The sequence below is a fragment of the Corvus cornix genome, chromosome 2 (genome assembly GCF_000738735.6).
Source record: "Corvus cornix cornix isolate S_Up_H32 chromosome 2, ASM73873v5, whole genome shotgun sequence".
Classification (NCBI taxonomy): domain Eukaryota; kingdom Metazoa; phylum Chordata; class Aves; order Passeriformes; family Corvidae; genus Corvus; species Corvus cornix.
In genome coordinates this window covers 34,612,122-34,625,493 of record NC_046333.1, presented here as the reverse complement: position 1 = coordinate 34,625,493, position 13,372 = coordinate 34,612,122, and positions in this window count along the sequence as shown.

The window sequence follows — 13,372 nt, the reverse complement described above, 5'->3', positions numbered from 1 at the left end:
TGGAAGCAAAGGGATGGAATTTTTTCCAGTTACTTTTCCACTTACCAAGAGAACTTGCCCTGGTTTTAATAGCATTGGATAGACCATATTCTTAGGATTGTGTCTTGTAGTGCTGATACTGGCAAAGCATCCACTAACTTTTCTTTTTCAAAATTTTACTTGACCTCTACTTTAGAACAGAATTTTTTCTGTTCACTGAATTTGGGCCATAGGTGGCACAGCTTCAACTGCTCGGACCAAAAGTTCTTGGAAAACCAGCAGCTTGGCTCTGTCCCCATTCTCTCCACACATTTTTGTCCATGTGAGCAGATTTAAATACTTTGGGTTTGGACATGTGGGCCTCTGATACAAGTATGAACACTTCTCTTGATGTCTTCTTCTGAAAATATGTTCCACATTTCCTTCTGCCATCAAAGAAATGTATTTTTTTAGGTTCTGCAAAGGTCCAGGCATGAATTAGCACAGAATTCTTTTTGTTGTTGGGCTGTGAATACTTAGGAAGTCTAGATTTACAGGGAAAAATCCAGAGCAGAGGTAGATTGTAGTCACACAAAGTTTGTTTTGAAAGGGTCAGTTTATACATTTCTGCATCTTTGATGTGATGTATTACACAGGCACATAGTGGGTTTCTGTCTAATCCTGCTTGGCTGTCCCTGGTTGTGCTCTGGAGGAAGCCTGCCTGTGCTGCATAAAGAAGTGAAGGCACAGTGGGAAGACTTGCTGCTGTTTCTGCTTTGATCCTGCAGGGATAAGCTGTTGAACACTGTGAACCGAAGTCTGTCATGAAGCCAGGCTGCAAAGCAGCGCCGATTGAGCCACTGTTCCCTCTGCTCTACTGCCTCCATCCGTTGGTTCTGCCTTGTCCTGCAGTTAAGGTCTCCAGTTCCAGGCCCATATCTTTGCCCTGTGTAGGTGAAGCACTAAGCATGGTGACGCCCTGTGACCAGAGGACTGATATATAAATGTAATGAGTAATTTAGTAGTGGTAGCAATGAGTAAATAATGGATCCAGTCACTAAAACATCTTGTTTGCTCTTTTGACCTCAAAGTGTTTTTGTCCTGATGACATTTTCCGTTTCATGTGGTTTTTTGTTAGTACTGATGTACCTTCATCTTGCTTGTATTCTTTTTACCAGAGCAAAATGTTATGTCCATCAGTGCCATATCTCTGTGAGCACTTGAGGAAATGAATGCTAATGCACGCGAGTCAAGGAATGGGCCTTGGGGCATCAATTGAATCCTGCAAAACATGCAAGATTCTTTTCACCTGATCTTAATTACAATTGTTCCTTAAGCCTTTGGCTCATCAAAGATGCAAGTTTTATCAGTTTGAAATACGTTTTAAACAATGCCTAAGTGTCCAGCTTGTGATTTCCAGTCTCTATCCCTAGATGTCACTGGAAGACAGTGTATGCTGAAAATAGTGACACTTAAGCCAGGAGAAATGACTGTAGAGCTTGGATAGAGGAACGTGGAAGTCAAGATTTGGTAAAATTCCCAGGTGGTTGCAGGCATGGCCCATGTGCAACTGTTCCCCAAATTTCCTCTGCCTGAGAGGTAGAGGATCTGAAACTCTGTTCCTAGATCTATCCCTTCCGTATGGCAGCTGCACATCATTGGTGACTCCTAGCTCAGTGCAGGAGCACCACAGAGCCCTGTGCAAGAGGTGTGAGGAAGAGTCCCAGTGCTCCACTTCAGAGAGAAGAAAGAAATCTACTGGGAGAGGCAGGAAATTACAGCTATGGGTTCATAACAGGCGAAAGACAGTTCATGGCAAAGTGCCCCAGAAAGAGGCAGACCTGCCTTAGTGCATCTCCACAGTTTCCACCAACCAGTGCTGCCCCTCCTCAGACAGCAAGCCAGTGCTGGGGGTGAATCATCAGTAAATTATTTGTTTTAGGGGCTTAAACAGTCACTCTGTCTCCACTTAGTTCTTTGCAGCCTGCGAGAAGGGATGATCTTGAGTCTGGTGGAATGAAGTGGAGAAGAGCTCAGTGTCTGTGTGCATGGAGGCAACCAGAGTGACTGCATGCCAGTCCTGGCTGTCTACAGAAAAGGGTTGTGAGGATCCAGCCATTCAAAGCCATTCAAAAACATGGCAGAATTCAAAGGAAGAACCTTTAGGAATCAGAAGTTTGTACATGATGGTCCTCTCCAGTGCCACTCCAGGCTGGCTGGTCCCATAAGGGTGTTTGATTGGATCTGGGTGTGGACAATGTCCAGGGACCTGTTCTCTTCCCACAGCAGTAAGAATTTGAAGCAGCCCATTAGAGATGGTCTCCTCAAATGCACTCAGCCATTTGAATTTCAGTGGAAATTTTTTCTTGAAAGGAGGCTGAAACCAGTTCTTAACATCTATAGAACCAAAACTATAACTGACTTTTATTAACACTCTTGCAGAAGAGAAAAATGCTCTGATTTGGTGAATACTCCTAGGACTTTTGCTAAGAAAGGATAAAAGTTGTCACAATTGTCAATTCCTTCCTGAGCTGTAATTGTACAAAGTGTGAAGTGTATTCAGCACTTGATTCAAATGTTGTTATGAGTCAGAAGCAGACTTTCTCTTGACCTTAGCAGGATTCAGGTAGATAAAGGGAGCTTTGTAAAACTGAACCTTCCTTTTGTACTTTAACCTTTTTTATTATTCTTATCATTATTAGGAGTGAAGAATCAGCTACAGTACAATGACTTACAAGATTATGTGATTAGAAAGTATGCTGTGCCCACGAGACCAGAGTTTCTGAAACTCTGGAGCCAGTTATATATGATTGGAATTGACTTGCATCAAGTGAGAACCTGGTTCATGGGCATGTGATTGCAGTCAGTGCCAAGATACAGCTGCAGAGAAATGTGTTGGTAATTGAAGCCTGCTTGCCGAAAATAATGTGTGTCTTTCTGGTTAAAGGAGGGATGTGTTCCCTGTCTTTGCAGAGGCATACAGGAGTGTAAGCCAGGCTCAGTGATGGAAGAAAACAAATTGGCCTTTCACCAGCACCTGCTGGAGTAACTCGGTTGGTTCCATCCCCACAGAACTGAGGATACACTCCATGAGAGTAATGTCCTACCGTGCAGCTGTAAGGTAGGACATTCCTGCCCAAGGCCCTGCCTGATCTCATCATTCGTAAGACCTCAAACCACAAGTAGTACACATAAATAGCTTGGGTCCAGCAGCCTCCCTGCTGCCATCCTTGCAGCTGTATTACAGAACAAGCTCTAATCTAAAATGTAGCCTAACATCTTCAACTTACATGTGGAGGGACTTGCTGATACTCTGTGGGGAATCTTCCATATAAATAAATAAATATACATACATAGCATTTCTTGCAACATAAGAAGGTACTGAATGATTTTATTTTTTTCCTGGCATTGTGGTATACTGGTTCTGTTAAGAATAGCTATGTGGAAAGTCCCAGCTGCTGATGGAAATATTAGCCCTGAAGAAGGAGGACTTGTTGAGATGCCTTACTGCTCCTTCCTTTTGGGTCTTGTAGAGTGGTTCAGGTCATTCTGCATTATGTCACTCTCAGATCTGGCAACTGTAGCCTACTGCATGCTGTGATCCCATGGACACTTAGTTCTGTGGAATAATGACAGGTGCCTCATCACAGCCAGCAGGCAGCACCTCATTGTTCCTGGGGCAGGAGCAGTGACCTCTCTAGCACAAAGTGCTAAAAATCATAACTTAAAAAGAGGAAAAAGGAGAGAAGAGCAGCCAACAGCAGAAAACTGGCACTGAGCTCACACCAGTGAATCAGACACTGGTCCCAGCTGCATTCAGCCTGGTCTTGAGAAACAGTGGTCATTTCAGGTGAGTGGCTTCATAGTAGTATTTAACCTTCATACACATTAATTGAAGTATGTCATGTGTGATAGAGATTTAAGAGTCAGATGGTCTTATGTGATCCATGGTGGTCCAGTCCACATACCTTACTGTATAGGCACAGTAGGCTAACTCAGGCATGTAAATATACCCAAGTGCTACAAAGCCATCTGCAGCTGAGGCTGCTCACACTTGTGCAGAGCTCAGAAGCATAAAGGGGTTCTTTCTAATTTCCCTAAGAAACTAAGAAAACATGTGAAGAGAAAGCTTTAGGTTTAGCTGTTCCCCACAAAGATGTACATGTAAGGAAGAGTCTGGCTGAGCTACTTCAGAGACAAAAAAGGTAGTCTATGAATAATGCCAGGAAACAGGCTATGATTTTGTGACAGAGGAAGATCTACTAATTTCATGCCACTGAAATTACTATGAGTTGCTTCTACTAAGGATAAACACGCTAGTTACAATACTAGGAGACACCCCTCAGACCAGGAGCCCATGGTAGTAGACACTGTACAACATTACAAGATAGTGCCTGTTCCTCTCCAAATGACTTGAACAGTCAGCATTGTTTGTGGGTGTAGAAACAGAATTTCAGAACCACCAGGTTTGATGGTATAGGCCTTACATGATTCCCAGCTGCCTCCAAATGTGAACTGGGAGGTGAAAAAGTAAGCACAGACAAAATCCTGATTCAGGAGTCAGTCCCCTCCCACTGACTTCACTGGTGGCTATGCACACCCAGGCATGGATGCAGCCCACATGGCCAGCCAGCTGCTGCTGCAGCGCCACCTTTGGAAACTACCAATATTACTTAAGAACAGGCTCCAGTGAGTCTCTTAGGTGCCTGAGTGCCTATTGATTCCTGTGGGACTGTAGGCTCCTAAATTTATTTCTCTATTCAACCCAAAACTTCCCTAATCCTCTCACTGCCTTCCCTTACAGGAAATTGAATGAGTGGAACCAACTTGTTTGTTTGGGAAGCAGAGAGGTTCCCTAGGAAGAAAGGACACATAGATGTGTTATTCAATTCTGGAACATATTCATTACAAGAATCCCAAGCCTGATAGTTTACAGGTCAGATAGATTAGACTATAATCCTTAACAATTTCATTCCTGGTCTAGATTAAAACTGTAAATATAACTTCAGTATTGCAACTGCTGCAAGCAACAACTCCTCATAAAACTTAGAGACCAAGCCCATCAGTCTGGATATCAGAAAACCATTTGGAATTACATTTATACAGATTGTCTTGGGTCGGTTTAATTGAAGTACTGCCTTTTTAAATGTTGTGGGGCTCTGTGTAGGTTACTTTATCAATACAAACATTTCGTGTAAGCTTCCTCTCTCATTGCTAAAGCCAGAAAGATACTTTAATGGTTCCTATAAGAGGTGAGCTTGGTCATGCATTGAAAGTGTGGATCTCACCTGCTGGGTAAGATCTGGCTGGTTTCAACTTTATTAACAGAGATTCCCACCAAGGAGACCAGCTGTAACCTGGGCTCTGCTGCTCTCCTGAGGTCAGGAGCTGCTGCATGATGGAGCCCAGTCCATGGCTGACTTGAAACCAACAGACCTGGTGATCAGGTATCCTGAAAAGAAGTCTGCCTTTGGGAGAAGCTATAAGGTTGAAAACCATAGATACCAGGCTCAATTGGTCTTTTGGAGTCTATTCATTGAATTCTGAAAGACACCATCTATAAGTCATTTTACAGTCATTTCTTTTAAATGTAAAATAGAGAGTAAAAGTTTCAGATTTGGATCCACAGCTGGGAACGCAGATCTAAATCAATGTTATTTCTGTCCCCAAACTGGCAGTCATACAACAATTTTGACAACTGGGGAAAAGGTAGCACTAAAGCAGTTTGCTCCCAAATGAAGACCTGGACTGATTTGTATTGCATAATAGAAGGGTTGTTCTGAGGGCTTGTGGCGCTGCTTTTGATTAAATGTTGATGACTGAGACTCAGCTGGAAATTGATTCTTTGATCAGCTTTTTTGTAAGAAAATAAATTAGGTCTGGCTGTTGTTTGGATGAAAAATTGAGGTTTCATGGGACTGGTAACTATTCTGGAGTCATGGAATGGAGTTCTGCTGGAGGTTAGATCTGAAAGTAATAAATTGTTCATATTTTTGAGCAAATACCTTTTACAAGTAAAACTGGATACATTTAATCCAGATAGGCAGAGCCTAGAGCGATTTTAAAGGCACCTTTGCATTTTATCAAATTTCCAAGATTTCTCTCCTTTCTTTACCAGTAGCAAGTATCCCTCCCCAGCATGTCCTTAATGTTCTCTCTTCTTACCAAAAAACAGTAGTTTTGTTGGAGATTTTTCCTGCTGAAATACAGTGTTCATCTGGTCACCTTTTTCAGCTTCTCTGACTCCTTACTGTCTTCTTCAAACCTTGATCTTTTCCCTCCAGCCCCTTTTCAGCAGGAAAGGCAGAGTGCAAAAGTGACTTTCCAATAGTTCCATGGTGCTGTGCCATGATTTGAAATTCAGACTTATGGGTTTGGGCAAAGGGATGGCCCCACATGTCTACAGGAGACCTCTCCTAAGGAACCATGGAGTTAGGAGAGAAGGCACAGGGTTGACTTTTTCATATTGCTGGAGGGAGAGCATCAAGCAAGGTGATGGAAGGGGTGAGAGGGAAGGGGCTGGTCAGCTCTGTCCATCATACAAATTGTGGAAGCAAAATGAATGCTTGCTGAATCAATAAATGCACCTCTCTTCAGCATTAACAAAATACTTCATTCTAGACAAGCCCAATCTCTCTGTCCACCCCCACCAAAGAAACCAAACAACTGAAATCATCTTGCAGAGCATGAAAATTCATTGGAATAAACTATTTAATGTCTATTTCTGCTCTTACTTAGTTGTGAGCCACTTTTCTCAGAGGTGAGTAACTGAAGAGCTACTGGTAGTTTAGCAATAATGTTTAATGAACTGAGAAATTATCTGCTTGTAGGAGGAGTAGTAGCTCTCTGCACATTAACCTTGTGTGCTGGTTAGTGAGAAAATATGTTATGGCATGGGCCTGCAGCTTTCAGTCTTCAGCTCCTGGGCTGAAGTCACTCCTACCACAGCCAAACCAGGCTTTCAGAGAAATATTGCCTGGGTCTGTCAGGCTAATGACCAAACCCGGTTTCTTCTCAGCAGTTTCTCTGTCTCAACATTAAAGCATTACTCTACTTTTTAGTTCTCCTGAGAAGGCCTAGCCATGGAAGTGACTGCATACTTGGGATTTTAGCTTCACTTGTTGAAAATGATATGTTTAATCACAGGGAAAACAAGTGCTTGTAAAATTACCCTGCCCTTAAAAGCAATATCCTGAAGGAGACCAGAGGCATTTTATCACAGGATAAACTCAGCAGTGGCTGAAGCTGATGAAGTTACCATTATGGGGTTATTTCCAGGTAAAAGCCATAGTGTCTTGTCACCACTGCAGTGCCACAAGGAGAATAATATCAGGCATTGGTGAGTATGAAAGTTTACACCCCCAGACAGTGTTTGATTTAATGGCTAATGGGGGAGATGGCACAAGAGATGGACACAAAGGGAGTATTCCCTGATATTAGTGCTGCTGGTGCAGTATGTGGTCCCTGTTATGTAGAGAGAGATGTTGATATAATTTTCAGCTCCCCTCCTGAAATGCAGCTCTTGGAAAAATGTGAGTGAACAATTGCTTTAGAAAAGCAAAATCTCTACAAAGAACCTGGCATTACAACGGGGACCTCCAGGTGTTTTTTCTCCAGCATTAAACAGAGCTTTTTCTCATAGTTTCGCATGGGCTGAAGTGCTGGCAGCTTTCATTTCAATGCCCAAAAAATGTAAAAAGTAGGTCTGTTAATACAAAAGAGAGAGAAAATTAAATCTGGAAGGGGAATTGAATGACCTAGTTCTAGGCCTTCACAATGAACACCCTTGGTTTTTTATCTGCACAATAAGTGAACTTTTCTACAACACACTAAATAAAATAGTTGGTCTGGCAAGAGGGAAGAAATATGATGGTAGAAAAATGGCCATTAGAAGTATGGGCTTCAGCTCCACCAGTAAACCCAACAGTAAATATCCAGTCGACATACCTGAAAAGGGTGATCCTGCAATGAGTGTCATCCAACAACCTCAGCTATTGTCCATTTAACTGAAATCCAAATTCTATTTTAGGGTGATGGATGTGGCAAAAACACACATTAAAAAACTATTTTAGATTTGCTTGGGCCCTAAATATTAATTTCTGTTAATAGTGTTGGCTCTGGTGGTGGTGTGTTGCCACGTTTCTTCAGTCTAATGTTCATGCCGGTGTCTAGCACTGTTTCCTTTTGATTTGGTTTAATTTCTGTAGCTTTGTGTTCTATCAGTTATAGCTAAGTAAAATTAGCCTGCAATTTAGTTATAACACAATTATCAGTTCTGGTCAATTAGAATGCAGTTAAGTGCTGTGCTAACCTGTTATGGTAGAAAGCAATGCTGAAATAAGAACTTGGGAGTCTAAAGTTAAAGGACACTGCTGTGCATGTGCAGTCCCCTCCAGGCAGTTTGAATTCAGCATATGTGAGATATAGACATAAGCCTTCCCTGCCATTTGCCAGGATTGGCGGTACCTGAGTCCATTTCTCCCTTTTGCCAAAGACCAGGGACTTGTGGTCCACTCTCTTTGATGGCTGTATGAGATGGACTTTTCTCCTGTCACTCCAAATCTGGCTGGTGAGAGGAGGCCAGGGTCACTCCTTAATGTTGCCCCATGGATTGCGTAACCCACAAGCCATCGAGGAATGGGTACCACACAACCATGGCAATATTCCTCAACCTTCTCCTACAGGACCTTTGGGTATGAGACCTCCCCCAAGGGCCGGTACTGTGCAGTAGAGTTAGTTTGCTACTACCAGCTGGACATGCACTCAGCCTAGAGCTGAGCCTCTCCCAGCCCCTCTCCTGGATGGTCCTAGGTGCCGTGGCAAGTGTCAGCTTCTGGATCCAGAAAGTACTAGAACTGACTGCCAGACCCCAGTGTCTGAGCAAATGCAGTTGGAACTTTTGCCCTTTTTCCCCTGAAGCACTGGCCAGCAGTCACAAGAGACACTGGCACTTGTGGGACCCTCAGGCTGCAGGGTGATGCTGAGATGAGCTGAGCTGGGAAGTTCCTGCAATGGGGCAGGTACCTGGTAATGAACCAGGACTCCGGCTGTGGGCCAGCAGGTTCATGCTCTAATGGAATTAGTCTAATACACTGTACCAGCAGGAGGTTATGCAGTCTGGGCAAACATTAGATGGCACTAAAACCTGCACTTTTCAGGGGCTTGTTCAAGCAGAAATAGGATTAAGAACTGCCACTGCTTGAAGGTCACCAGGAAGCACACTGTACAACTGGAAATTATAAGCACAGCCTAAAAAACAATTACCTAAGAAACATTCACAGACTATTTGCTCTAATAAGTTCATTTTCATTAGGCCGCTGGTATAAAACTATCTGGAAGAACTGTGAGTGTATTTTCAAGTGGTCACTGCCCACTGGTGATAAATTGCTGCAGATACAAGGCGCAGCTTGTAAATATCTTCAGACTTTACATGGCAGGGCTCCTCCTGCAGGCCTCTGGAACTGTAGGGGTTTTGAAATGTCCCTGTGGCACTGAATAAAAGAGATGCTTATTGAATTGCTCTCACAGTTGTAAATCATGATGGTAACTGGTCCAGAGACATTACTGTGGGGCCCACTTACTGAAGCTTAACTGAGACTTTAGAAAAAGAAAGTCAACCAAGAGGAGGGTATATGCACTGCATGTTTTGCCTTGTAAATGTGGAAGGGCTTCTGAGCAGATAAAACAAATCTTTTAATATCATATAAGCCATTTCTTCACTTAGCCATGCCAGAGCTAACAAAATCAAATGTTGTCAACTCACAGTTTAATTGCAATGCTAGTAAGCTTCATGGTAGCTCTTAGGGTTTGGTTTGTTTGGTCTATCTGAAAGCCAAAACAGCTTGTAAAGGTAAACAAGTATAGGAACTTTTGATTCTTTTATTTACCTGGTTTTGCTTTTAAATAAGTGGTTTACTCCTTCTGCTTGAATGAATGAATTCTTGAATGAATGTAAATTCCTTGCCCAAGAACCTGACAGAGTGCATTTGAAAGGTAGACTTGGACAAGGCTTTGCTCAGCCCAGCCAATGTAATCTACTCTCCCATATCCTGATGAATGTCTCAGGGCAGGCTAATTTAAGGATTGTTGTTGGGGATGGCAACAACATCATTTAGAGGCACCTCATATGACTGAACCCTTTTCACTCTCACAAGCATCCCCGGCAGATGGGTTACACTACTCTTTGCGTACAAAGGGGTTGCATACTGGTTTTGTGCATTTGTTCATCTCTGGCAGTTTGCTTTCTGTAGTTCTTCAGCATGAGTTTCAACCTGTCTGTCCATGTTTAGGAGAGCATTTCCTGGTAAACAGCACAAGCAGAAGAGGCAGTGGAACACTGAGGTGCTGATGCTTTCTAGCAAAGTAAGCCCTGGCAGTTTGCTACCAGTGCGTTCATGAGCTGCTCAGGGCTGAGAAAAGCCTTTAGCTCTCTGCCCCATAGTGAATTACATGGAAATGAGAGAATGCTCAACCTCTGCAAATCAAACCTTGAAGTCTTTCCAAATGCTCTGAGCCTGGCTTTTCACAGCAGGCTGCTCAGACAATGCAGTCATGGAAACTCACTTTTATTCTATCTGAGGAGTCCTGTAGTGGGTAGCCAGAACAACCAGATGTGAACCAGATGTGACACAGGGCAATGTCCCATGGGAAACACAGGTGGTTGACATAAAACAGGGACCTGCAGACTCCATTGCCCTATGCTGTGGGGCTGTGGAAGCCTCTGTGAAAATTGTCTGCTTGAACCCTATTTCAGTGAGGGTCATGATGAGGTTTGTGTGAGTCTACATATTAATGAGGCATGCAATCATTGTCGGTAATCACTCAACATTATACATACAGATATAAAGTGTTTGCTCTCATGTTGGAGAGCTCTAAAATGAACATATGTGTCTTCTAATTTTATTCAGCCAAGCAAACTTTTAGCTCACATAAAACCTCTTGGGAGAAATCCTTAAATTTAGCATAATGTTTTCTATCATTCAGGTGAAGGTCAATTTAAGGTGTTTGTGATGTTATATTTTTTCCTTCAAGTATCCATTTAATGCATCTTTAAGTAGAAATTAGTTTTCTGTGTTAATAGTTTCAAGCAGCAGTTTTAACTACAAATCTTCCTTTCTCATCCAGACCTGTCCTGTACAGTAGAAAGCTGCACCAATATCCTTATGTACTGCAGCAGGCCAGCTGGGATAAACGAGTGCAGCTATGGGAATGAAGTAGCCATTAAATTTTAATGTTACTAAAAGATATAAGAGCAGCAGGAAGCAAAAATAATGACAATTTGTTATACAACTGTCCTGGCATTGTTTTGCACAATTAGTATTACTTTTATCTACACTTTGGGTGTCCCTTTTGTGCTAATGGTAGCCTTCTGATAACAACTGCACATTAGGGGCAATGTAAGCAGAGAATAAGAGCTAGTCTGAAGGTAGGAAAAGACAGGAAGGTAGGGTTCAGAGAAAGGCACACACAACTTACAGGCAGGCAGAAGGTTGTGAAATGAGCCACTAATAATGGAACTACTTGGGATGAAGGGCTCACACTGAGGTCTCTGGCTTGCTCCAGTGTTTTCTTTTTAAGTCCATATTATCATGGCAGGCATTTAAAATTCATGCAGAGAACGGAAAGACTACAGAGGCCTTCCCTCTGTGAGTTGTATTGAGACAAATATGTCTTCCCTTATTTGGATGAGCACAGTAACTACGCGGTGCATTTTGATATAGATAGTTGTAAGGGGCTCTTTCCCAGGGGTTACAACAGAACATGGATTTAGGTGGCCACATTGATTCATTACCAGCTTCCAGTAAGATAATGTATGAAGTGAACATGAAAATCAATAAGACAAGCAAAATGAAATAGCTTGAGATAAGCAGGGGGAGACAGAAGAAATCAATGCCATCCAACTACTATGATGGTGAAACAGAGTCCATAGGAGATCATATCAAATTCCTAAGTCAAATATTTCAAATACTGATCTGTACCTTCACCTGTGACAATAACTGTAACAGGGATTGGCATCAGTACATTCACATGATTGCAGTCAAATTCTCCAGACAACCAGTGAGCTTTTCCTCCTACAAACTATCGCAGTAGGTTTATGGCTGTGCCAGGATGTGTTTTCCAGAATAACCTTTCTGGTTAGTATAGGGAGATTTACTGATAGAAGATCAAATATTAACCTGCATTTCATGACCTGGAAAAAATACGCCACGTTAGGAATAAAGACATTGACTATTACCTAATTGCTGGCTGTGGGTGTGCACAGATACATAAATAAATAAGTAGATAATACAGCAAGGTCCTCTGATTGAAAGTGATTATTAATTTCATTCAGGCCACTTCTTCAGACTTTTTGGGAGCTCTGTGTATTGTCAACACGAAAACAGACTGGATGGGTTTTTTCTCCACTTTTTTTTTGCATAGTTTCTTATTTTTGTAAGTAGGCAGCTTGGCACTGTCGGAGTGAAGGCTTTTATTTATTTTCCCACCTTAGGACAGTGTCATACAGTACATTATCAACATCTGATATTAAATGCGTAACGCAGATTGTATTTTTCACAGTATTTCTCCACTGACCATGGGGGTCTCTCTCTCATTCAACATTTTTGGGTCACACCACTGAAAAGTGGTTATTAGATTTCATTCGATTCTGCTTGCATTTTGAAACCTCTCTTTAAAGACAAATGGGACATAGAGCATGGTTGAGCTGAGCTGACGAAGTATGATGTGAAGGCAAAGGTGTTGTATTACCATTTTAAAAAGTATTTTTTTAGGAGGCAACAGAGGCAACAAAGGTCTGTTCCACAGCCTAGTGGGACAGCCTGGCTGCTAAAGCCAGAGTGACCTTGTACCCAGGACACCTGCAGCTGTAGGGCTGAGATGATTTACTAACACTGTGAAGAATATGGAGACATTTGCCTTTTTGCAGGCATTTGCTAGTGAAGGGAAATTCCTGAGAATATAATCATTTTCTGCATAGGTCTGCCACTAATTCTGGAGGCTTTTTTTGTTAGCTTTTTACAATTTCTTAGATAAGAAGTCAACCTTCATTTCTTCTGGCTTTTTACTCATCATCATCATCAGTCCTTTGAAATCTGTCAGCCACTCCGACCTTGGGTTTAACAGCTGAAACTAATACAATGTCCTAGAACCCTAGGGGTTGTCTTACTAGAGCCTTGCAGCAGCAGAAAAACTAAACTCATAATGTGTATTATTTTCTTCTCCTAAAGTGTGCAGCCACAGTTTACACCTGATTTATTTCCAATACCACTTGCTGTTAGTGTTTTTCCCTTCCACTGGGATATAGCTGACATTTTCCCCCCAGAAATTTATTAACATCTATTTTTCTACACTAAGCAATATTTTAGTACCTAGATGTAACAGCACCCCTCCGTGTTGCCTTTGCTCCAAGCACCAG